The 23,686-nt window shown below is 37.4% G+C and overlaps 1 protein-coding gene across 8 annotated transcripts in view; it reads right to left on the reverse strand.

Moving 5' to 3' along the window:
* Positions 1 to 23,686, reverse strand: part of LHFPL2 (LHFPL tetraspan subfamily member 2) — a 241,756-nt gene that overhangs the window by 112,040 nt on the left and 106,030 nt on the right. For all 8 annotated transcript variants that reach the window (XR_011966527.1, XR_011966524.1, XR_011966525.1 and 5 more), the window contains one exon: positions 9,152 to 9,217. The gene's annotated coding sequence lies outside the window, so the exon portion shown is untranslated. The remainder of the gene's footprint in view (positions 1 to 9,151; positions 9,218 to 23,686) is intronic.

Below are 23,686 nucleotides of genomic sequence, written 5' to 3' on the forward strand. Positions count from 1 at the left end.
TTTGTAGTCTTGAAGTTCTTTTTCGTCCTTATTTTTGTTCCCCAAACTATCAAATTTCAGATCATCAAAGTGTCAATTTTGAAAAAAGAAGTATGCCCTCATATCAGAATTCTGTGCCCAGACCAGCACCATGGCCTAACACCAACTTTAGCACAGTAAAAAGCAGTACCAGAAGCAAAATTCACAGAAGATTTCCCTCACAGTCCTTGGGGTAAAGAAATTGTTACAAGAACCCATTACCCCCCCAGAGAAAGCTACTTGAAATCAGAAAAATCGTACATTTGTCAAGCCCATTGACCTTGAGGATGCTGTCCTGTCTTTCTCAGTGACTCCAGCTTCTGATTCAGTTTTCTTTTTTCATCCCACCCTAGGCACCATTCATATCAAGCCTATAATAACTGCACTGATCACCACTCCTTGAATGCTTTTACTCATATAAATTCCATCTTCATTTTTCTTCAGCTGCATGCTGGTATGATCACAACCTAGAGCTTGCCATCACTTGAAACTATTCTTCCTCTAAGATCTTAAACTCTGAAATTCTCTACTATAACCATACCCTGCAGACCCTCCCCCTCTCCTCACTCTTCCAATATCTGCTCTTTGCCTTCCTTGGGTCTCTTTGGTCTCTTGAATTCTCCCTATTCACTCATAGTCCATGAAGTCTATCCTGGTGTCATTTTGCTCCCTAGACCTGACCATTTCAGATATCTGCTCCATCCTTGAATTTCTTTTCCCCTTGACTTTCCACTTTTCCCTCTCTATTACTTCCCAACCATAGGCAGTGGTTACAATTACAACATACCTACCATTATATGGGTAAATGCTGAAGCAAATCACTAAGTCATGGGTGTCTGAATCTACTATAGACATACAATATTATGATGAATGTAAAACCTCAGGGGACTAGAGTTTCTGGGTAATTAATAATCAATTTATTAATTAGACTAGCTAATAATCAATAAATTGATGGTCATGTATTTCTCTCAAAAAACCAAACACAAAAACATGGGGAGCCTGAAAGTCTTAAATACTTTTTTTAAAGGGAATGCTCTTGATAAGTGGAAATCGACCCTAATGGGCTGGATGTTTAATGAGGAGAAGGGCTAAAAAGTCTTCAGCCCCTCCTATAGAGAACATAGTTTAAGCATGGGACTCTGCCTCCTCCGGCAATCTGGACAAAGGAATTCATCTCCCTCCAGACTCCTCTGATGGGTTTTCTCCTTTATGAACTAGGAGACGTGCACTAAACTCCAATGGAAAGGTATAAGAACTGGGGCTCATTTCCTTGAATCAAGAATTCTCCTAGATTGGATTCTGTTTCCATTCTAAACAAAAGTTAGACCGCCTAGTAGGGTAGGGTCCCACCCAAGATCCAGGGGCATGTTCCTCAAGGATCAGGGCAATCTCATCAACCAGGTACATCCTTCAGAGATTCAGTTTTTACAGGGGCTAGACCTGAAATGAGGAAATAAAAGGATAAAAACCTAAATGCTAACTTAATAATTGGTTATTAACATAATAACCAAATAATTCTTTCTATACCATATAAGCTCAACTCCTTACTGCTACCTAGGAACAGTATTATTCATCTCTTTATTACATTCCCTTTTCTCCAACCCCAGAATGGATTGTCCCACCCTCCCTTCCTGGGCAGTCTTCGCCTGCTGAAGTCCCTTCCTTGAATGGCCCAACTTGTGTTCCACCTCAGCTGTAAAGCACTCTCTGACTCCTCTCCCCAAATGAAAGTGATCCATCTTCCTCAGATCTCCATGGAATAATCTGCCTGGACCTCTACTTTGTAATGATCACATTCTCCCTTTCATTTTAGTTATTTAGTGCATCTATACCTCACCATTCCCCCACCCCATAAACTCCATGGGGGCAAAGCTTTGAATCCCCCATTATCCTTGTGTCTCTAATGTCTAGCAAAGTAGGCACTTAAATGTAATGAATCTAATGATGAACACATCAATTCTACTACAGAATATGAATAACAGTTGTATTCTCTTCCAGAGCAACCGATCAAACTGATAGTTTGAGCTAAATGGCTAAAATGGCTTAAGGTCAGTGAATAAGCCAATGAACACAAAGGATCTATGAGGTAGAGAATGCACACATACACACACATACACACACATGCACACACACATTTCTCAGAGCAAGGTAATCACATCTGTGCCCTACTTTAAGAAAAACTATGCTTGAGTTAAAAAAAATTTTTTTTCTTACTTTTCTTTTTGCAACGTAGCTAATTTGGAAATATGCCTTGCATGATTTCACATGTATAATTAAAATCACATGGTTTGCCTTCTCAGTGGGTGGGCAAAAAAGGCAGAAGGGGAAGAATTTAGCACTCAAATTTCTAAAATATGATTGCTGAAAATAAAGGAATAATGCATTTTTCAAAAGAACTATGCTTAATTTACAAAAAATTACAAGATGATTATTCTTATACCAAATGGCTTTGCTGCACTGTTCTTTTATACCTAGGGTGATATTCATAACCCTTACCCTAATTAAGCTGTTTATTTTTAAAATTTTATCTCTTTCTATTGATTAAAATTCCTAATTATACTTAAAATATGACTCAATTGGAAAAAAAGGTGGTCAGTATAACTTTGGGAACATATTGATTGCATAATGTGAGGTATAATATCATGGAATCATTGATTTAGAGTAGAAAGGAATATTGTTGTTCAGTCATGTCTGACCCTGTGACTCTATGGACCATGCCAATACTGTCTATTGAGTTTTCTTAGCAAGGGTACTAGAGTGGTTTGCCGTTTCCTTCTCCTGAGGCAAACAGAGGTTAAGTGACTTGCCCAGGTCACATAGCTAGTGTCTGGGGCTGGATTCAAACTCAGGTCTTCCTGACTGCAGGCCCAGAGCTCTATCCACTGTGCAACCCAGATGCCAGAAAAGAATATTAGAGGTCACCTAGTACAATGGTGTCAAGACAGAAATGGGGCCCATCAAATTCTACATAAGCATCCCTACGGGCCATATATTGTCTAAGAAAACCACATGCTAAGATTATCTATATTCTATTCTATTTTTATTTATTTTGTTAAATAGTTCCTCAATTACATTTTCATCTAGCTCAGGATGCACTTTGGTGTTTTCCTGTCCACATGTATGTTTGACAACTCTGATTCAATTTAATCCAATTTAATCTGATCCAATTTACAGAAGAAATATACTAGTATAGTTTTTTCTTCTCACAGTATTTTTTTTTTTTTTGGTGGAGACAATCAGGGTTAAGTGACTCGCCCAGGGTCACACGGCTAGTAAATGTTTGAGGCTGGATTTGAACTCAGGTCCTCCTGACTCGTGCTCTATCTATTGCACTACCTACAGCATTTTCAGTTAGAGTCCTTACTGGAGGAATAGAAAGAAGTTGGCAGTAGATGGGATAGGACAAAGGGACAGTTCACTGTGGGTTTTATGAAAACTTAAGAGCCAATATTTTTGCCTATTCATAAAAGTAACCAAAAATATAAAAAGGTCATTTAAAATGGCTGTCTCTAAATCACATACTACTAAATGTACAATGTTTAATTTCTGTTATCTTCTCCAAAAAGATGCCTTGAGCTTGATGATACAAATGAACATTAAACTTTAGTCTTAGATTTCAGAACTTCAGTTTCACATTTCAACCAACATGCACGTCTCCTTTGTCTGTTAGATCAATGAATTACTAAAGACTCTTTAACAGTCTGACTCCAGAGGCTACCCCTCTGCACAAGGCTATTGCAGAGAAAAAACATCACATATGTCATTCTTTAGTTAACACATGATTACAAGATTTGACAATGGAGTTTTTCTCATGCAGAAATAATGACACTGCTTGGACGTTTTTGAAAAGAGCCCACAGGACTAGACGCATCAGGAACATTTAATTTCCTTTGCCTAGGAACACATCTGTCTTTTGGCACTGAGCAGGCATATGGATAACAAAATATGTATTGTCCCTATCACAGGATCCATCAGTTATTATGAAGGGATTTAAACAAGGCAAGGGCCTGAACGTAGAGCTAAGTAGCAGTATTTATAATAACTATTAATTGCACTGCAGCCTGACAGTGTCTTATGGATGTAGCTTTTATAACGACTGGATTAAATACACTGTAATTGATCTGTTTTAATAGAGCAGCATAGAAGTAATCTTCTGTTTTTTCTGGCACTACAGTAAAGGGGGTTCCTGCAAGAACTCCTTGATGTACTGTTGGTGAGAAAATAGTCATTTTCTCTTGAATGAGAATTTCCGAGCTGATCTTGTCTGATACAAATAAAATTTCATTCTGAGGACCAGGGTACTTACTGCAGTATCACAGGCAAAATGAAAGATCTGGCAGTGTTCAGAAGTAAGACTATACTACACAGTTGAGGTTAAGCTTTTAAGAAGGCCAAAGTATTGCTTGAAAAGTTGTACGTAAGCCTAAATCACTCAGAATTCAAGAAATAGTCATTAGCACTGAAGACAGATTTCAGACAACTTGGCACCCTTCAAACGAAAATCTGGGGAAGATGAAGAATGTGACGAAGCATTAATGATATATCATAGGATTCCTGAACTAAATTCTATTATATCATAAATATACATATATATGTAATATACGTATATGTATATACGCATATATATTTTTTTTATTTAGTGACTACTCTAGGTTTAGAAAGGTTAGTAACTGGACCTTTGATTTCACTGCCATAAGGAACTCTCTACGGATGCAGGTCAGTACATATCAGCAACTTACAGTCTTAAGATAACTGCCTCATACCATTGCTAGGTTTGTGTCCCAAAGAGATCAAAGAAGAAGGAAAAGGACCTATTTGTACAAAAATATTTATAGCAGCTATTTTTGTGGTAGCAAAGAATTAGAAACTGAGGAGATGCCCATCAAGGGGAGAATGATTGAAGAAGTTACAGTATATGATAGCAATGGGATACTACTTTGCCATAAGAAATGACAAGCAGGATGCTTTCAGAAAACCCTGGAAAGAATTATATGAATGAATGCAATGTGAAGTGAGCAGAACCAAGAGAATATTGTAACACAGTAACATTGTAACATAGTAACTATTGTATTGTAGCTGTGAATGACTTAGCTATTCTTAGCAACACAATAATATGGCTCCAAAGGACGAATGATGAAAAATGTTGTCCACTTCCAGAGGAAAGATTGCTGGAGTCTGAATGTAGATCAAACCATCCTTTTGAAGACCTTCTTTATTTTTCTTGTTTTGGGGATTTCTTGTAGGGGTTTCTTGTCTGTTTTCTTTTGTAACATGGCTAATATGGAAATATGTTATACACGACTGTACATGTATAATTTACAGCAAATTGTTTGCCTTCTTAACGAGTGAGGAAGGAGGAAGGAGATAATATTTGTAACCCCAAATTTTCAAAACAAAGGTTAATTATTTTTACATGTAATTGTGTATGTATGTATTTATTGTTCATATTGAAATCTTTTCCTTTCCCCTTTTGAATACTTAAGGGTTTCTTTAAACACGTGTTAATTGATTAAACATGAGCAACAGCTTTCATATTAGACTTATTCCTGGGACAAGTTCTGAACCAAGACGTTACGTACTCCTCTGACCTTTGATTCTTCAAAGTACTTGCAAATAATATATTTCTGAATAATGCATAAATTATAGATTTCCATTCAAAGACCTCATGATGCTTTATAAACATGATTCATTCCTTATGACTCATTCTTTTATTATGAAGACCCTCCAATAAGTGAATTAAGGTCTGCTTCAGCGGTGACTTGCTCAGGATCAAACAGTATGGCTGCGTGATTGGTTTCTAGGTGAATGCTCTACTGATTACATCTGGGAAGCAGCTTGCTTTAGTTCTGGAGGGACGGCTAGGTACATCAGTGAGTAAAGTGCTGGGCCTGGAGTGTGGACGACCTGAATTCAAAATCTGATCATAGACACTAGCCGTGTGACCCTGGGCAAGTCACTTAATCTTGTTTGCCTCCGTTTCCTCATCTGTAAAAGGAGCTGGAGAAGGAAAAGGCAAACCACTCCCATATCTTTGCCAAGAAAACCCCAAATGGGTTCACAAAGAGTCAGACATGACTGATGAACAACAATCGGTCTGGAGTAAGGAAAGGTAGGTTCAAATCCTCTCTGATGTTGACTAGCCGGATTGTAGTAAAGCCTCTTACCCTCTCTTGTCCTAGTTTCTTCTCTGACAAAATGGAGATAATAAAATCTGTAGCACCTATTATGCAGGATTGTTTCAAATAACAAATGAAATTTGTATATAAATGAGATATGCAACCTTTAAATTTCTATACAGATATCAACAGTAATTATCATTACCATAGCGCTTCTCAATTTAAATGTGGTTAACTAGTGACCTGTAAAGGGAAAAAGCTCTCTTCACTGATCAGATATTATTAGTCTATATACCAAGTCATGTCTGGCCAAAGTGTCACCCCAAACCGAAATCACCCACTAATTCATATTTAAATTTTGAAAAACTAAAAATAGCAACAAACTTTTTGAGCCTGATCATACATCTTTTTTTCTGATGTGTGGTATAATTTCATTAATATCAATTCCACTGATTTGAAATTGATTAAAACACAGACAGTGACTGAGGTAGAGTTACTTTTTCTGCTTAGCAAAATGCTTCTTCATCCATACTACAAATTAATACAGTAATGAAGGTTTCAGAAGAGTGGTTTGGATTGCTAGTATTATGAGATGTACTCATTTAAATGATAATTACAAACCATTTTTATGTGTTCATTAAAACAAAGTAGAGAGCCTATAAGAGTTAGCTTTCCTGTTTTGAATCATAGCACGTAATTGAATGTAATAATACTGCTTTTATTTATAAATACTATGTGAATCATATTGTCCTTCCCTCTAGTCTGTCTGAATTGAAGTTTAAATGACTTTCCATGGGATGGCTACTTGTTAAGAAACACAAAAATTAGGCCAACATTACCAAAAAATTTCTAAATAAGAACCAGTGGAACTGAGAAGCTGGAGCATTTAATTTTTTCTGTCTGCTATAGCCCTCATTATTTTGGCACCGAGCAAGCATGAGGATAGCAAAATATTTATTCTGCATATAACAAGAGTGTCTTAAAGACCCATCAATTACTGTAAAAAGGCCAGAACAAGGGAAATGCAGAGAGAGGGAGAGAGGTCATGGGAGAATATAGTCCCATTCCTGGAGTGTTTGAACAAAATGGAAGAGGTCAATAGCATGTAGGATGATCCTCTGCCACAAATCATCTTAAACTGAAATCTGTCAACGTAAGTACAAAAACAAAACTCCACAGTAACTTAATCTAAACTGTTTAATGGGAACTATTAGAAGAACAAATTACTATTCTCAATAGAACCATTTAATAATATGTGTATATCCTCTCAATGTCCCTAGTCAAACAGATCACTTCTATGTAATAACCTAATTCCTGGTTCCTTTCCTGACCCTGTACTTCTTGTCTACATCCCCAACTTAGAGCTGGACTAAATTCTCCACAGAAACTTAACCCTCCCTTATTCCAAAACATTCTGTGGAATGGGGCCTTTCCCACAGGGATCTATATCCTAGCCAAAAGGGTCCTTTGGAAAAATAACTTTTCTCAGTCTTAATTTCCACAAATAAATAAGGAATAGACTAGTATATCCAACTGGGCTTAATTCAGAGTTCTGCACTGGTTGGCCAGTTCCAACTCTCATCTAGTCAATCCTTTCAAAAGAGTTGTCAAGGAGCAAAACTAAGAAATTTGAATCTACCCTTTCTATTTTTTCTTCTTTACTCTTTGGATATGAAAGAGTCTAAGGGTGAGTAGTTGGAGGGGAGTGAACTCAGGGGAATGAAATGTCCAGGACTAGGGAGGTGACAGTTCTGATGGAACTGTCAGATCACATTTAGAAGACTGTGTTCACTTCTGGGTGTCATTGCATTTTTGGAGGGACATTGATAAGCAACAGAAGGTACAGAGTAAGGCAAGCAGGTGGGGAAGAGTCATGAGGTCATGCCACACAAGGGGCAATGGAATACAGTGGAAGAGAGCAGTGGCTTTCAAGTTGCAGGAACTGAGTTAGAATACTACCTCTGTTACATACTCTGTGAACCTTGGGTAGGTCACTTTCTCTAAACCTCAGTTTCTTCATCTGTAATATGAGACTAGATGTCCTGAAGGTACCTTCAAGTTCCAAATCTATGATCCAATGTCAGGATCAGTTGAAGGAACCATCCTCAGATGGTTAGCTTAGAAAACAGAAGCCTTACATGTTGAGAAGAGAAATGTTTTCAAATATTTAAAGGGCTTTCATGTAGGCAGCTAGGTGGCGTAGTGGATAGTGTCAGGTCTGGAGTCAGGAAGACTTACCTTTCTGAGTTCAAATCCAGCCTCTGACACGTAATAGCTGTGTGACTCTGGGCAAGTCACTTAACCTTGTTTGCCTCAGTTTCTTCAACTGTAAAAGGAACTGCTGAAGGAAATGGCAAACCATTCCAGTACGTTGCTAAGAAAACTCCAGTCAGACACAACTGGACAACAACAACAACCTGACTTGTTTTGTTTGGTCTAGGAGGGCATTTTGTTCTTCATTCTGAGGAGCAATAGAAGGAAATCGGAAAGGCACAGATTTTAAAAGATAAGGGAAAATGTCTGACAATTAGACCTCTCCCAAAGTAGAATGGGAGGCCTCCGAGGGAGTGAGTTTCCCTATATTGGAGGGCTCTAAGCAAAGGCTCAGCGACCACAGGTTTGATCAGGTGTGGTTGGATGTCATTTCCCCTAACATCCTTTCCAAGTCAGATTCTGTGATTAGGATGACTAGACAAGAAAACCTGAATGGTGAGCGTACCTGAAAAGTGGTTAAGGACAAAACCAAACCAAAAAAACACAACCCTTAGACGCCTCAAAATAAAATATGGTAGGAGGACAGCATTAAGTTTCATTTTGGCAGCAACATATGATTTCTTGCATCCTCACCTGACACTGATCATCCTAATTTTTTTTATAAAGATCATTCTTTATTCTGCAAGGGCCAGAAAGGATGAAAATTAGAATCTATCTCTTTCATAAATTAAACTGCTCCCCAAATGCAAACACTTTGCAAAACACTGACAAAAAACAAAGAAAATGAAATTTCATTGACTCACCTACTGATATCCCACAGGAACACCAAGAAGTCTGGATGCAGAGTTTCAGAAAAAGAAAAGAGACACCTGGAGAAACAAATGAAATAAAACTTAAGGAGTTTGTCTCGGATCCCCAAACACTAACCACGCAATGATTACATCCAGTTCCAGCACCAAGAATCACAAGCGCTGGTTCCTGGGCTCCTCAGCCTTACCTCCATTTGCATAGAACTGCTCCCTCATTGAAACACTGCCCTACTTGCCTAGGGTGCCAAACCACGGATGAACTAGGAATAGTCAAACAGGGCACAGAAGAATGTGTAACGCATTCAACATGCGCCAAATTATATACTTTCCCTTTCTCCTCCAAAACTAACTCCAAAATACAATTTTTGTCCTCAAGATCACTTTGTGAACAGATGGAAAAGATTCAAATGGATGAAGAAATAAATTTTTAAAAATAAGGAATTAAATTGTGAATGATATAAAGCAAGAAAGCATTTATTAAACACGTACTATCTGCCAGATACTGAAACAATAATTGTGACAAGTACTTTTCGTCATTCTTTCCATTTAACTTTGCTAATTTTTTCAAATGCTAAACCTGCTCAAAGAGAACATGTTAAGCCTTGACTTATAAAGGCGGAGGCAAAAGGATGCTAAAATGCTGAAAGGGGACAAATAAAAGCTCAAAAATGGGGATTCATCTAAAAATCATAAGTCAGAAGCAAAGATTCTAGTCATTCTTTAGTGAATCTTGGTAACCTTCAGAAAACCGTCTGCTCGATTCATTCCCTCACAAGAAGGAAAAATCACAATTAGAAAAAATACTAAATATAAAGCTGAGTATTTGCAGGATAAATGACACATTTTTACGTAAATGAGAAAGGGGATAGTCTCAGCACTGCTAAGTCAATTAAATCCCATCCACCCAGATCTTTCTGTTTGCTAACTAGTAGTAAAAGAGAAAGAAAAGTGGAAGAGCACCGGATTTCAATCAAGAGGATTTGAGTTCAAATCCTGACTCTGCCGCTTAAAAGCTCCTGGCTTCTTATTCAAGGATCTCAGGTCTCTCATTTGCAAGATGAGAAGACTCTCCTTCTCTTATAGGTACCTGTTAGCTCATACTATGTGATCCTATGTTTCTTAAGCCCAAACCAGGTTAAAACAAAACAAATCGGTTCTTTGCATACATGAAAGTGTATTTCTTCATTTGAAGAATACTCCTGATTGAATCAAGACTATGTTGGTTTGGTCAGTTACACATCAGATAGATTAGGATTTGTCTTAGCCTTGTTGTTACATATCAGATATTAAGATCTGTGGAACAAGAAATATTTGAGTTAGAATGGAATAAAAAAATTCTTTTACCTCCTAGAGTGAAGAACTGAAAGATCAACAGCTAAAAAATGTTCAACAGCCTTCATTTTATATCGTAGATCATTACTGGCAAAGAAGGAGAATCCTTAACTCACCCACCCCACCATTTCTTTAAAGTATGCTTTTAAATGTACCCTAGGACTTACAAGTGAAAGACCATTTAATACCAATTAATTAATGTTAGCACTCAAAAACTGTTCTTTATTTTGGTGTCTGCAGAATGATTGTTAAATCAGAAATACTCAGAGTAGAAATATTGGTGTTTAGCTCAATGACTCCCCAATCTTCTGAAATCAATTTAATTAGGTGCCAACTAAAAGCTACTGAACAAGTCATCGGGGTTCCTTTCAGGAAAAATAAGAGCTCCAAAGGAGGTATTAAATTGCAGAATTAATTCTCTGAATCATGTTAGTTAGTTTCAAGGAAGTTAATCTTTTAAAAAACAGTTCTTTCAGAGCTAATTACTGGATACTGCTCAGCATTGACTCTATTAAATTGTAAGCTTCTTGAATGCAGGGCTTGTGCCAATCTATCTTTATATCTCCAGCACCTAGCTCAGTACCCTGTACAAAGTCACACAAGTAATAAATGTAATTGTTCATCCTTTTGCTTTTCCTGTTAATGGGAAATTATTATCCGAAAAATATCTTTGAAACAAGCCACTGGGGAGATGCTGAACAGTCCTTGTGATGAGAGTTCTTGAAATTATGCAGAGTTAAACACTGAAGATAAAGTTTTTGCAGTCTTAAAAACACTCACACACACACACATACCCACACACGCGCACGCACACACACACACATACACATACACACACACACACACACACACACACACACAAAACCCGTGAATGATGAAACAAATGACACACTGGAATTGTATTCAGCACCATCTCTAGCTCTTACCGCTGTTCCAAGCTCCCATTGGCTCTGGAGAACACTTCCTAAAATAAGGTATGGCTGTACCTGAATCCCAGAGAATGACAACATTCAGGAACAGTTTCACATTATTATGCCTGGGTGTTCTGATGATAAAATATCAATTCAACAAGCATTTATTAAACACCTACAGTATGCCAGGGAACAGATTGCTCAGGATCTACCATCATCCTTTTCCATAAGATTTTATAAATAAGTGTTTCCCTTGGTTGCCCTATATCTGTTCAGCAGAGGTCAAGTGTTTGGTATCCTTGTTATGGCAATTGCTTCACATCTATTTTCTTCTGAATAAAATGGTTATAATTGGTACCAATATCCTTTGCTCTACCATTTATCATTGTTTGACATCAGTAAGTTGTTTAAATGAGTCAAAGTGGAGTTGTTTAAATTGCACGCCATCTTCTCGTTTTTGTTCTTTTATGTTTGTACTAATTTGGTTGTTGTTTAGTCATTTCAGTTGTGTCTGATTCTTCGTGATCCCATTTGGGGTTTTCTTGACAAAGAGAGTGGAGTGGTTTGCCATTTCCTTCTCCAGCTTATTTTATAGATGAAGAAACTGAGGGAAATAGAATTAAGTGACTTGTCCAGGGTCACACAGCTAGTAAGGCTCCGAGGCTGGATTTGAACTCAGGCCTTCCTGAGTCCAAGTCTAGTACTCTATCCAATGTGTCATCTAGCTACCCTATTAATTTGGCCCATTGTTCAAACAAGTGGTGGTTTGACTACACACTAACCACTGCTAATTAAATGATTCCTATATCAATAACAAGTTATTTTCTGAATGTGAAAATGTAATAAATTTCATTATTTGGTGATATTATTTACTACTCACCACATCTAGTACCTTCCAATTATTTTATTGAAGAAAATGTTCAATACATAGAAATGCAAAGCTTCTTTGCCATCTACAAGTCATTAGCTTCTCTAATTTTGAACTCATGAATCATATTTTCCTACTTTTTTTAACCATCCTTACTTAGGGCCATCTTTGGATTAAATTCACTAAATACCAAATTATATGCTTATCTAATTGGGAGGGCCACATGCTCTTTGCAAAATACCTCTTACTTCATCCTCTACAACAAATGTTAGTAAATAAGTTGCAATTATTTTCATAATGACATCATCGCAAGTACTTATCATGAGCATGACCATATGAGATGACCAAATGTTTGGATACATAAATAAATTCAATTTGATCACGTCTTTTATTTATTTCTCCAAGGAGAACATGTAAGCTATTTTTCCATTTAGTGGAAACTTCCTTCTTCCTTTCAAAACTGGCAAGAAATGTATGATTCAGGTTCTTCTAGTGGTTATCCACTTACTGGTCACTGGACAAGGACCTCAAACTTTAAATAGCAAAGCTAAATTAATGTTTTCAGATGTATAAAGATTATGTGATTCTTAACATCCTGTGCCTCATTTTACACCATGCTCTTATCAGGCCTATAGAAATGGAAAGGGCCCATAGAGTATTGAGGGCTATTTTATATTTTCCTTTGTTTTGTGGAAAGAATTCCTTTGTTCAGTTGTTTCAGTCGTGTCCAATTCTTTGTGACCCCATTTGGGGCTTTCTTGGCAAAAATATCGAAGTGCTTTGCCATTTCCTTTTCCAGCTCAATTTTACAAATGAGGAACTGACACAAATAGGATTAAGTGACTTGCCTAGGGTCACATAGCTAGTGTCTGTGGCCTGATTCTAAGTCCAGCGCTCTACCCACTGAGTTACCTAGCTGCCCTCAAAGAATTTATTACCAAATGGTCAACTTAGTTGTGATGAGCTTCCCTGTATGATACTAGTCTGGACTTCAGAAAACAAAGACTAGGTCATCTGAGAATAATCTACATGCACACAGTATATCTTTGATGAAAAGCATTAGAAAAGAGCAAGCGAGCTTTTACAGCAACAATTTAAAGCTAAGACTTTACTCAAAGCCTTTCTATCATCGCAGAATCTGCCAGAGCTTGCTTTTTACTGGTATAATCTTTGAGAACTCAGGGTCATTTTGCAATGTTTGTATATTTGTACATACATATGTGTTTATTTACATATGTGTTCGTAACTATAATATCAGGAATATCATATAATATAATAATATAATATAATATAATATCAATATCAGAACATCTGGTTTGGAAACTCCTATTAATATAGATGGGCAATTAAATATTCTAGTTAAAAAAAGGTTGCCATGTATAGAGATATATGTATGTGCATAAATGTATGAATGTGAAAACAGGTACACATGTGTGCATGTGCACACATATGAAATTACTTGAATGCTAATAATTCCTACAAGAACACATACACATATGTGTGTTCATATTCAAACCTCTGACAATCAGTATAGAAACCAATTAATTCACAATCTAGCAGACATTTTAAATGAAATTAAAACCATTGAGATTTATTTTTAAAAGTTAAATTTTTTCTCTTCACTTTCAAGTTAATTTGCTCTGCTTACATATGTTATTCCAAATCTGTGAAAAAAATTATTAAGCATCTGCTATTTGCAAGGCATTCTGCTATATGAACAGGAAGAGAAAACTAAGGGGAAATTTGCACTTTCTTCCCATATTTAGTGGAGACTTGTATGCTCCTGTCTAGTTCCAATGGATTAATCTTTAACATTTACTAATTACCTACTATGTTCCAGGCACTACACAAGGCTCTGGTGATATAGACTCAAAAATGAAAGAGTCTCTACTATTGGGATGTTCACATTCTCTTGAGGGAATTACTTGTCCTCTGTTGCTTTGGAAAATAGGTGGAATCTGCCAAAAGGAAAGTTTTGGCTCAAATAATCCATGGTTTTCTGATGTGTAGAGCCATACCATCTTGGATGGTCTCTCAAAGCAGTCAGTTCTCCATTACTGAAAGTACTTCAGCAGAGGGCAGGTGGCCATCATTTAGGGATAGAGCAGAAGTGATTCCTTACTGAGGGATTGTGGCTTCCTTCCAATGCCAGCATTCTCTGACTCTAAGACTATTGACATAGTTCTCTATCACTGTCAAAATTCTACTAAGAGTATCTTTGAACTGGTTGTTGAGATAGCCCGTCATATGTTTGCCCCTAGAATCAAAGAACAGGTTTAGAAACAGTTGAGGTGATTTCTAGAAATGTACCAAATAGAAAAAAATACACTAAGGGCTCTAAAGTTTTCAAAATCTCACCCTATTTTGCCAACACTCTTAGTCTCTATAGCCACTCAATACTTTCAAGAGACTGAACACCTAAGGCATTATCTATACCAGATGTGTTAACTAGGCACCTGCCCAGAACTAGATTAAAATGTAATTGGAAAATATTTAACAAAATAAAAAAAAATGCAATAGATCATGGGTAATGTCAATATGTGGTTTTCTAAGTCAATATTCATCTGTGGAGATAGCTTAATAGGCCCCTTTTTGTTAGAGTTTGATATCATTGGTCTTTACCAACCAGATTAACTCAATAATTGGCCAATTCTTATTTAATGTTAAGCTACATAATACATATTTCTATGCAAAGAGCATTAATTATTAGCCAAGGGACCAAAGATAACAACACACCCATTTCTCAAGAGTTTAAACTGAAATTATACTGCAGCATGGCTGTTAAGTCACTAAAGATTTGAGGGGAATAATGTGGGTATCAGGTTTCCTAAAATTTTCTAACAAGGAAAAAGACAATAGTAAGTTGTTCATACCTGTTTATAACCTCTGTGAGAACTCATGAGACTTTCCTTGAACTTTCACCCTTAGAATAAGGGGTAAGGGGACACCTATGATCTGCTTACCATGATCCTGAAGTAATCATCAGGAATTGTTCAACTGGATAAAATTTACTGAAATAATTCCTAAGCACAAGAAAGTATTTGGTATAATGTGAAAGTTTAGGTTACTCTTCAGGAAAAAGAAAAAGAATTTTTTTTCCCAAACCCAAGCAACTCAACAAGAACCTATCAGAAATTTCAATTTATAGATTCATCTTGACCATGAAATGTTTTGTCAATGCATACAACTAAATCAAACCTCCTATTGAAGGTGACACTAGCAAAGTCTGTGCGGCCATGGGGAAAATCACAATTGTTCCTAACATGGCCCCTACTCAAATTCACAATTTCCCCTTCCATTTTGGAGCTGTCTGAATAGGGCATCATAAAAATTTTATGAGACACTTTCCTGTCAGAACAGCAGAGAATTCTGGGGAAATCAGAAAACACTTTGCAGTAGTCAGAGTGCGGAATACTAGGAGAGTGTCAGAAATCCTGAGCCATCAAAGGGGAAAAGAAGCAGGCAGTAAGCTGGCATCCCAAGTTGGTGTCAGGAGTCCAAGAACAGGGATAAGTAAAGGAAGGCCAGATTGGGAGGTTTTGCTGACATAATCGTTGCCCCTAAAAACATTCTTCTCTCTCATCAATAAGGGTATCAAATTAATGCATGAGTGACTATAATAAATCATTCTTAGTACCAACGATGCATTTGCATTGAACAGAACAGAAGCAAATATGATTACTTGTCAAAGGATGGACCCTCTTAGTTTGACAGACAAACAAGTAAACACAGGCAGACAGGCTAGTATACCATACTCAAGACTTGTGTGTGCTATGGAAAATATAGGTGGCAACAGTAAATAATACCCTTGATTGAACGTGTTGACAAGCTTTCTTCCAGTCTGACGTCTATTAACGAGCCGTCTGCATTCCAAATCTGGGCATGAACTTTAAGTAGTTACAGGCCGATGTGTCTGAGGCCAGATGCCGAGGTGAAACAAAGGAAGGTTAATTGATAAAAAGACATTTCAAATGAGTAATGAAAATGTCTGGAACAAATTGTGTGAAGGGAGTGGAAGCTGCCCCCTTCACTGAGAAGATCTGCATCCTCTCAGAGCGCTCACGATTTTAAGCTTCTAGGAGTCAGGCGCCATGTTTGCCTAACTAGCTTTGTCTAATGTTCCATGATATTTCTGGCAATTATAATGCTAAAGCAGGAGCTCTTAACATTTTTTGTACCATGAATACTTTGGGCAGTCTGTTGAAGCCTCAAGACCCCTTTTCCCAGAATAATGCTTTTAAATGAATAAAATAAAATGCATGAGATTTGCAAGAAACTAATTATTTTGAAATAAAAGTTTTCAAAAAAAATTTTTTAAGTCCACAGACCCCAGATTAAGGATCTATGCTTGAAAGTATTCTTAATAATTTTAAGGAGACAAGGATTTTATGCATCTAGTAAATTTTTGAATTCAAGCTTCATCTAGTTCAAATAATGATATTATATATGGAATATTACTCTATTGTGATAGCACAAATCCATAGTTCATCCTGTCTCTTATTAGTTATATGGTCATGGTCAATCATTCAACCTTTTGTGATGCTGTTTCTTCACCTATAAAATGTAGATAAGAATAACCTGTAGTTCTCATCCAAAAACCCTCCCCTGATGCCTCACTGAGGCAATGTAGGGGCCCCAGAAGACTGTGCCGTCAGAACGTAAACTCTGGACATTCTGTCATGCTAGAAAGATTTCAAGCACAGTTGAGGCAACAAGATGTGTTTGTTTTCTGAACACTGTCTTTGCCAAATAACGAGTGGCTCACCACCAGTGGATTGGCCAATAGCTGATGAATTCCCTTCATCATGAATTGACCATTGCAAATACCTACAAAACCTCCATCTTCCTGTGTTTACTTGTTTGTCAAACTTAGAAGGTCCATCCTCTATCAAGTATGGTATTTACTTCTGTTTTGTGTAATGCAAACATGGTGTTGGTGCTCAGAAAGATCTGTAATAGTCACTCATGCATTAAGGTCATATTGAGAGGAGAAAAAATGTTCTTAGGTGCAACTCTCATAAACAGGAAAAGAGTTGAAAATTATTCAGCAGTAGAATCCTGTAGTGAGATCTAGGCTGCAGAATGGTTGCAAAACCACTGATTTCACCAGAGAATTAAAAGTACTTCCACTGGCATATCAGGAAGTATTTACCACATCATCTCATCCACCATGGATAAGGTACTTGACGTGTGTAAGGCTCACTCTAGAGTGGTGCACTGAGGAAAGACAGCATCCACTGGGCAAGGGGACCACAGATACCGAAAGGAAGCAGTATTATTTAATAAAAATTACTCTGTAAAACCAGAATGCATATTTGTAAACCATTGAAAAGTGTTAATCCAACTAAAAATTCAAGAGTAAATGAGCCCACAAAACCAAAAGTATATGTGGCAATGGTCAAAACCTTACATGGGGCTTTAATAACAAGGTGATTATCCTCATTCTTAATATGCATAAGGGTCTCAGTCAAAGTAAATGCTACTTAATTTAGAAGAAAATCATAACATGTAAGGGTTGGTTATTTCTTCTCCCCACGGCAATGCTGTCTTCAGGAATGAGGACAAAAATGTCCTCTTTTCATCAAGGTTTTAGTTATTCTATCTAAGTGTTGGCTGACTGAAAACCAGCAATCTCTCTGCCCTGTGTGGCTCAGCCCAAAAAGGAATTTTTATAAACTCGTTATAAAGTGGCTGGGAAGCCAGGCTTGTTTTCTTTGAGTTTTCAAAAACTGGTTGTTACAGCTACTTTTATCATCAAGGCCAAAGGACAAAAGGAAAGGAGAAGTGGGCAGGAACGAGCACAAGATCCAGCAAGAATGTCTGGGGAAAAATTTTCAAGAAGAAATCTCTGGAACACCCTCCTACAAACCTGTCCCTTCTCAACACCTCCTCGTCTAGAGGGCAGCCAGTGGATACAGCAATGGACCTGGAGTCAGGAAATCCTGAGTGCACATCCAACTTCAGTCCCTAACTAGCTGGGTCAGTGACTTGATCTGTTTGCCTCAGTTTCCAGTGAAATGGGGATAATAACAGCACCTACCTCCCAGGGTTATTGTGAACGGGTACATCGTAGGTACTATATAAATCCTTATTCCCTTTGTCCCCCTCATAACTGTTAACTTTTGGTTGATTTCTGTTTTAAGCACGTGCCTCTCCACTAAGAAGTGGAGTAATATCAGTAGAATATTTTTGAAGGGACAGCTAAATGGTATAAGGGATAAAATATAGGCCCTGGAGTCAGGAGGACTTGAGTTCAAATGTGACCTCAGACACTTGACACATACTAGCTATGTGACCCTGGGTAAGTCACTTAAGCCCAACTGCCTCACCACCCCCCCAGTAGAAAATTAGGAACTATCGTTTAGACCTAGTTTGGAGACCAAGAATGGGCAATCTTTAAGGATCTACTTTTATTTATGCAAATGGTTCATTTTATCCTCACTGCCAGGTTTAAATCCCAGCACTAGGACAAACTGAATAATAATATATAGCCACGGACAGGTCACCTGAACTTCCCTGAATGTTAGTTTCTTAGCTTGTAACGGCGGGATGACTACTTCGTACAACTTACCTCCCCAGGTTGTTACCAAGATCCACGGAGATAATATGTGCTAAACACAACACTTGAAGCCTTCCAACCATTGTGGGCCTATTTTCTCAAATGGAAAATTGGGATAACCATGCTTACAGGGCGGCTTCGAGGATCAAAGGAGATTATGGACATAAAATGATTTGTAAACCCTAAAGCACTAGATAGATTTGAGCTATTTTTATTTTACTCGTCAAAGATGTTTTTTTTTCTCAAAGATCTTCATTGAAGGCTTTACCTGTAGCATGAAAGGCTGTATTTTTCACTGTTTGTGTGGGGATAATAACAATGACATAATGATAGTTATCATTTATGCAACACTTACTAGGTGTTAGGGCAGTTAAATGGCACTGCAGTGGAGAGAGTGCTGGGCCTCAACTCAGAAAGACTCACCTTCCTGAGTTCAAATCCAGCCTCACACGCTTACTAGCTGTGTGACCTTGGGCAAGTCATTTACTTCTATTTGCCTTACTTTCTCAACTATAAAATGATCTAGAGAAGAAAATGACAAACCACTCGAGTAGCTGCCAAAAAAATCCCAAATGAGGTCACAGAGAGTCTGAAATGACTCAACAACCTATTCCAGGGACAGTGCTAAGTGGTTTATAATTATATTACATTTGATCATTACAAAAATTTTAAGAAATAAATGCTATTATTATCAACACTTTACAGATGAGGAAATTGAGGCAAATAGAGGTTAGGTGACTTGACTGGGGTCACACATCCAGTAAGTGTCTGAGGCCAAATAAGAAGAAAAACGAAGCAGAAAGCAAAGGGCATAGCTGCACCAAGTAGGTTTCATAATGGCCAGATTTATCCCAAAGAGGTACATTAACATGAATGGCCCCCTCAGTGCAAGCTCACGTTTTTAAATCCTGAATTGTTAAGAAAGAGAAAAAACTCTCTCACAAAATAAGGGCATCAGAGAAAGGAAAGTGGGATTTGAGTTAAATTTAGAAGAGATTGGAGTTAAATTTAAAGGTTTATTTTCAAGAGAGAAAATCACTGGTTGTCTTTTAAGTCTGCAATTAACTTTAGCTTAACTAAAAAGCTACCCAAAATAAATAAAGAAAGGAAGACTGTGCTCTGACCTCTAGAACATAGGAGGATGATTTTGGACAAGTCCCTTGATCTCTCTGGACCTCAGTTTACCCCTCTTTATATTGAAAAGCTTAAGTTACATGACTGTTGAGTACCCTTGCAGCTCAAAAATTCAATGCTTCTACAGTTCTCTAGATGCCAAGACCCAGCACACCATGCACACGCATGCACACAGACACATGCACATACCTGAGGATCATAAAAAGAACATGTTTAGAAAATCTTAATTCTTTTAGAATTTTTTTTTAATTTTGTAGAAAGATTATTTTGCATCATGTAGCAGCATAGTGCTCAAATAGAAGCGAATCTTAGGGGGAAAAATCTTGATGAAACTTTTCTTCATGTACACACATTCTTACTTTAGACTCAGGACTGTCTGAGAATTTTTAACTGTAGACTCTTTTTGACTTTTTACAATGGAAGAGAAAATATAAATAATCCTAATTTCCTTACTGGACAAAGATGACAAATCTTCCTAAGACCTCCCACATGACTGCCCTTAAGATATAAGAGAAAACACTCCATGCTAAAGAACCAAGAGAAAATCTCCATGCTTAATTAATACCACAAGTCTCTATTTACACAGCACCGTTCTCCAAGGAAATCTGAGGCACTGGATTCATGTTATTCCTTTCCAAATAATTTTTGTAAGATCCTATGTAGGATTCTTTTTCAGATGAGAATCAGGTGTTTCAATTTTAGTGAATTTCAAAACAGGGCTTATTTGCATAACACAAGCTCTAAATCAGAAAGAAATTATAACTGTAGGCAAGAAAGGACATTAAAAGTGGTTTTTAAAATGGCATCAGGTTTCTCTCCTTATCACCTCTTTTCTCTGTATGCAAGAGAAAAGGGTGCTGTCCTACTAGAGAACAAGAGACCCCACTTATATTTCTACTCTTAAGATAGTTTAGTAGAGTTTTAGATTGAAGAAACCCTCCCTTTAATCAATACCACTGGAACCGTGAGAGACAACATGACATACGGGATAGTGCTAACCTTGCCGTCCAAGGGAACTGGGTTAGAACTGCCTTTGACATACGTTGGCTGGAGAGCCCTGGGTAAGTTCACTTAGCCTCCCATTGGCCCAGACTACTTCCTCTCTAAGTGAACAAATTGCAAAACAGTTGAGAGAAGTTTAACTGGTCTGCCAAAAAAAAAAAAAAGGTGGTGGTTGATTCTAAATATTTCCTGCTTGCCCCTTATTTACTAAAGTTAAGAGATTTCAACTACAGATAACCTATCCTTCTATATAATATATTTTAGTACAGCATATCTTACCATGCCAAAATGATATTACTAATCCGTTATCCCTAGGGCTTATGGTTTGTGTTATTTTCTCTTTGTAATGGATATCATTGATCCCTTCACGCTCTTGATAGGTATTTCCTCTCCAGGGAGTTCACTAACACCAGTGAACCTCAGGTCCAGTGGAATACTGCTCTGTTATGAGAACTGATGAGCGTGGACAGACTAAATAATAAATAATACAGAACAAATAATAAATAAATAATGAAATGAGCAGAATTAAGAGAACATTGCTACCAGTAAAAGCAATATTGTTTTAAGAACAGCTTTGAGCAATTAAGTCATTTTGACGATTGTAAATGCCCAGATTAACCACAAAGGACAAATGAAGGAAGGTGCTCTGCATCTAGGGAAAGAACTGAGATAGAAGAGTTTGACACATATATATGTACACACACACACACACACACACACACACATTTGTATCTAATGATAGCCATGGGTGGGGGTGGTGAGCACAAAGGAAGAAAAAAAAGAAATTTACATGATAATTATGTATTTTATAGGAAGAGCAAGTTGTACATAATAGATTTGCAGTTTCATGTATGACCATTTTCATTACACTGTGTCATGTAAATGCTTGTTTTAGTCCATAAATTAAAAAAATGAAATAAAAATAATGTAAAAAAAAAATCTCAGTCTAGCCTGTGTCTCTTGTCTTATTCATCCTTTTTATCCCCATCTACAATCTCCACTTTTTTCTCATCCTCTCTCCCTTCTCTCCCTAAAACTTTCTACTCCTAAGTTTCTTGAGCTCCAGGCTGTCATTCATTTCTGTTTCTGTCCCAGTGCTCACCCTGCTCTGCAAAATGCTTTGCACATAGTGGGTGCTTTAGTGAGAATTTACTGAATGAATCATTCTCCTTGCGACCAGCAGCACACATTTTCTGAGAGACGTCTGGGGTTCGAAGTGCAGTCTGTGGCGATGGATTACAGTGAAGCCCCTATGGGGACTGAACCCATGACCTTGGCCTCATTAGCACCATGCTCTAAACAACTGGGTGAACTGGCCACAGATTCTCCAACCATATACTTCCAACATTCTTTATAAGTAAAAACGCAACTACAACAAAAGAACTGAATATAGTTTCCCTCAGCAAGGGTATTTTAAACATTTTATTAATAGCCAAAACATTGAGCAGCAAGTTCAATGGCGTTCAGTGCAAACCAACCCACAACAAGTTTAGTTGTTGGGGCTTTTTTTTTTCTTTCCAACAAATCCTTCTGTTGGAAGGTATTGATACCTCAATGACATCTCTAAGAAAAGATATGCTCTCCTCAGAACCAATTCTGCCAATATATTAGTTTGGGTTTCTTGGCTTGTGGTCCCATATTACTGAAATCTAAAAGGAAATAAGATAATTCTGAAGGTCATGGGTTCCCACTGCACAATGCTAACTCAAACGCATTCACTTTGGCCAGAACGCCTTACTTATCACTTCAGCTGTAAAGAAAGTGGAAAGGTAAAATGAGTTAGAAATCAAATGTCTATGCTTAGAATAAGGAAGGCTGCTAGGAAAGGCACTAAAAATATCAGGGTAGCTACTCTGTTTTTCCCTCCAAAGAAAGTCAAACGGAGGACGTGATAATACATTTCAGGTTCTAGGTCAGTAGAACTTGACCTAGTGATCTGAATCCCTTTTGATCTTATATCCAGTCAGAGTTATCAACTGTTTGAATACGTAAGTAAAACAGAGGGAATTAACCACTTTGTATAAATTCCCATAAAGACAAGCTAGCAGAAAAATAGGGCACTTAAAAAATCCCACCAAAACCATAAAGATATCTTTCATACATCCCCAGAAAAAAATGAAAAAGGCCTTATTTTGACCTCTTCCATCCCATCTCTTGAGTACCTCCCACAGCTTCCAAGAGTTCCCATCTCTAAGCCTATCTGTCCTTCTTACAGGTGCTCACAAGCCCATAAAGTGATGTCTCTTTGAGGTCAGCTGGAGGAAGGGAAACCGGTTTGCCACTATGTGGTAGGAGTTAAAAGTTGGATCTGATTTTGCAGATGGAGAAGTAGCTTGCCCCAGGGACACCGGGAATTCAACAGCCACTGAGAAATATGTTAACTGTGGTTTTGCTCACCACAAAGAACCTTTTCTTTGGTTTTTTTAAATTTTTGTCATGCTAGGCTCACATTGGAGCCAGACTATTTTCAATCCTTTTGTAGACAATCTTTTTAAATTTTTCAAAGTTAACAGTTTCCCTCAGCGTTGCAACTAACAATGTCTTTGCATTTAATGTCAGCAACTTCATTAGTAATGTAATATTTCTTGTCAATTACAATTCTCTGGGAATTTCTTTTTTTTTAATACATTCAGTCAAGTCAGCTCCATGTTACCCAAGTGTTAACTGGTTTTTAGTTTTTTGTTTTTTTCATAGGAGGTTTAGCCACAAGAGCGTCACCTTCT

This window comes from Notamacropus eugenii, chromosome 4 (genome assembly GCF_028372415.1).
Source record: "Notamacropus eugenii isolate mMacEug1 chromosome 4, mMacEug1.pri_v2, whole genome shotgun sequence".
NCBI lineage: Eukaryota > Metazoa > Chordata > Mammalia > Diprotodontia > Macropodidae > Notamacropus > Notamacropus eugenii.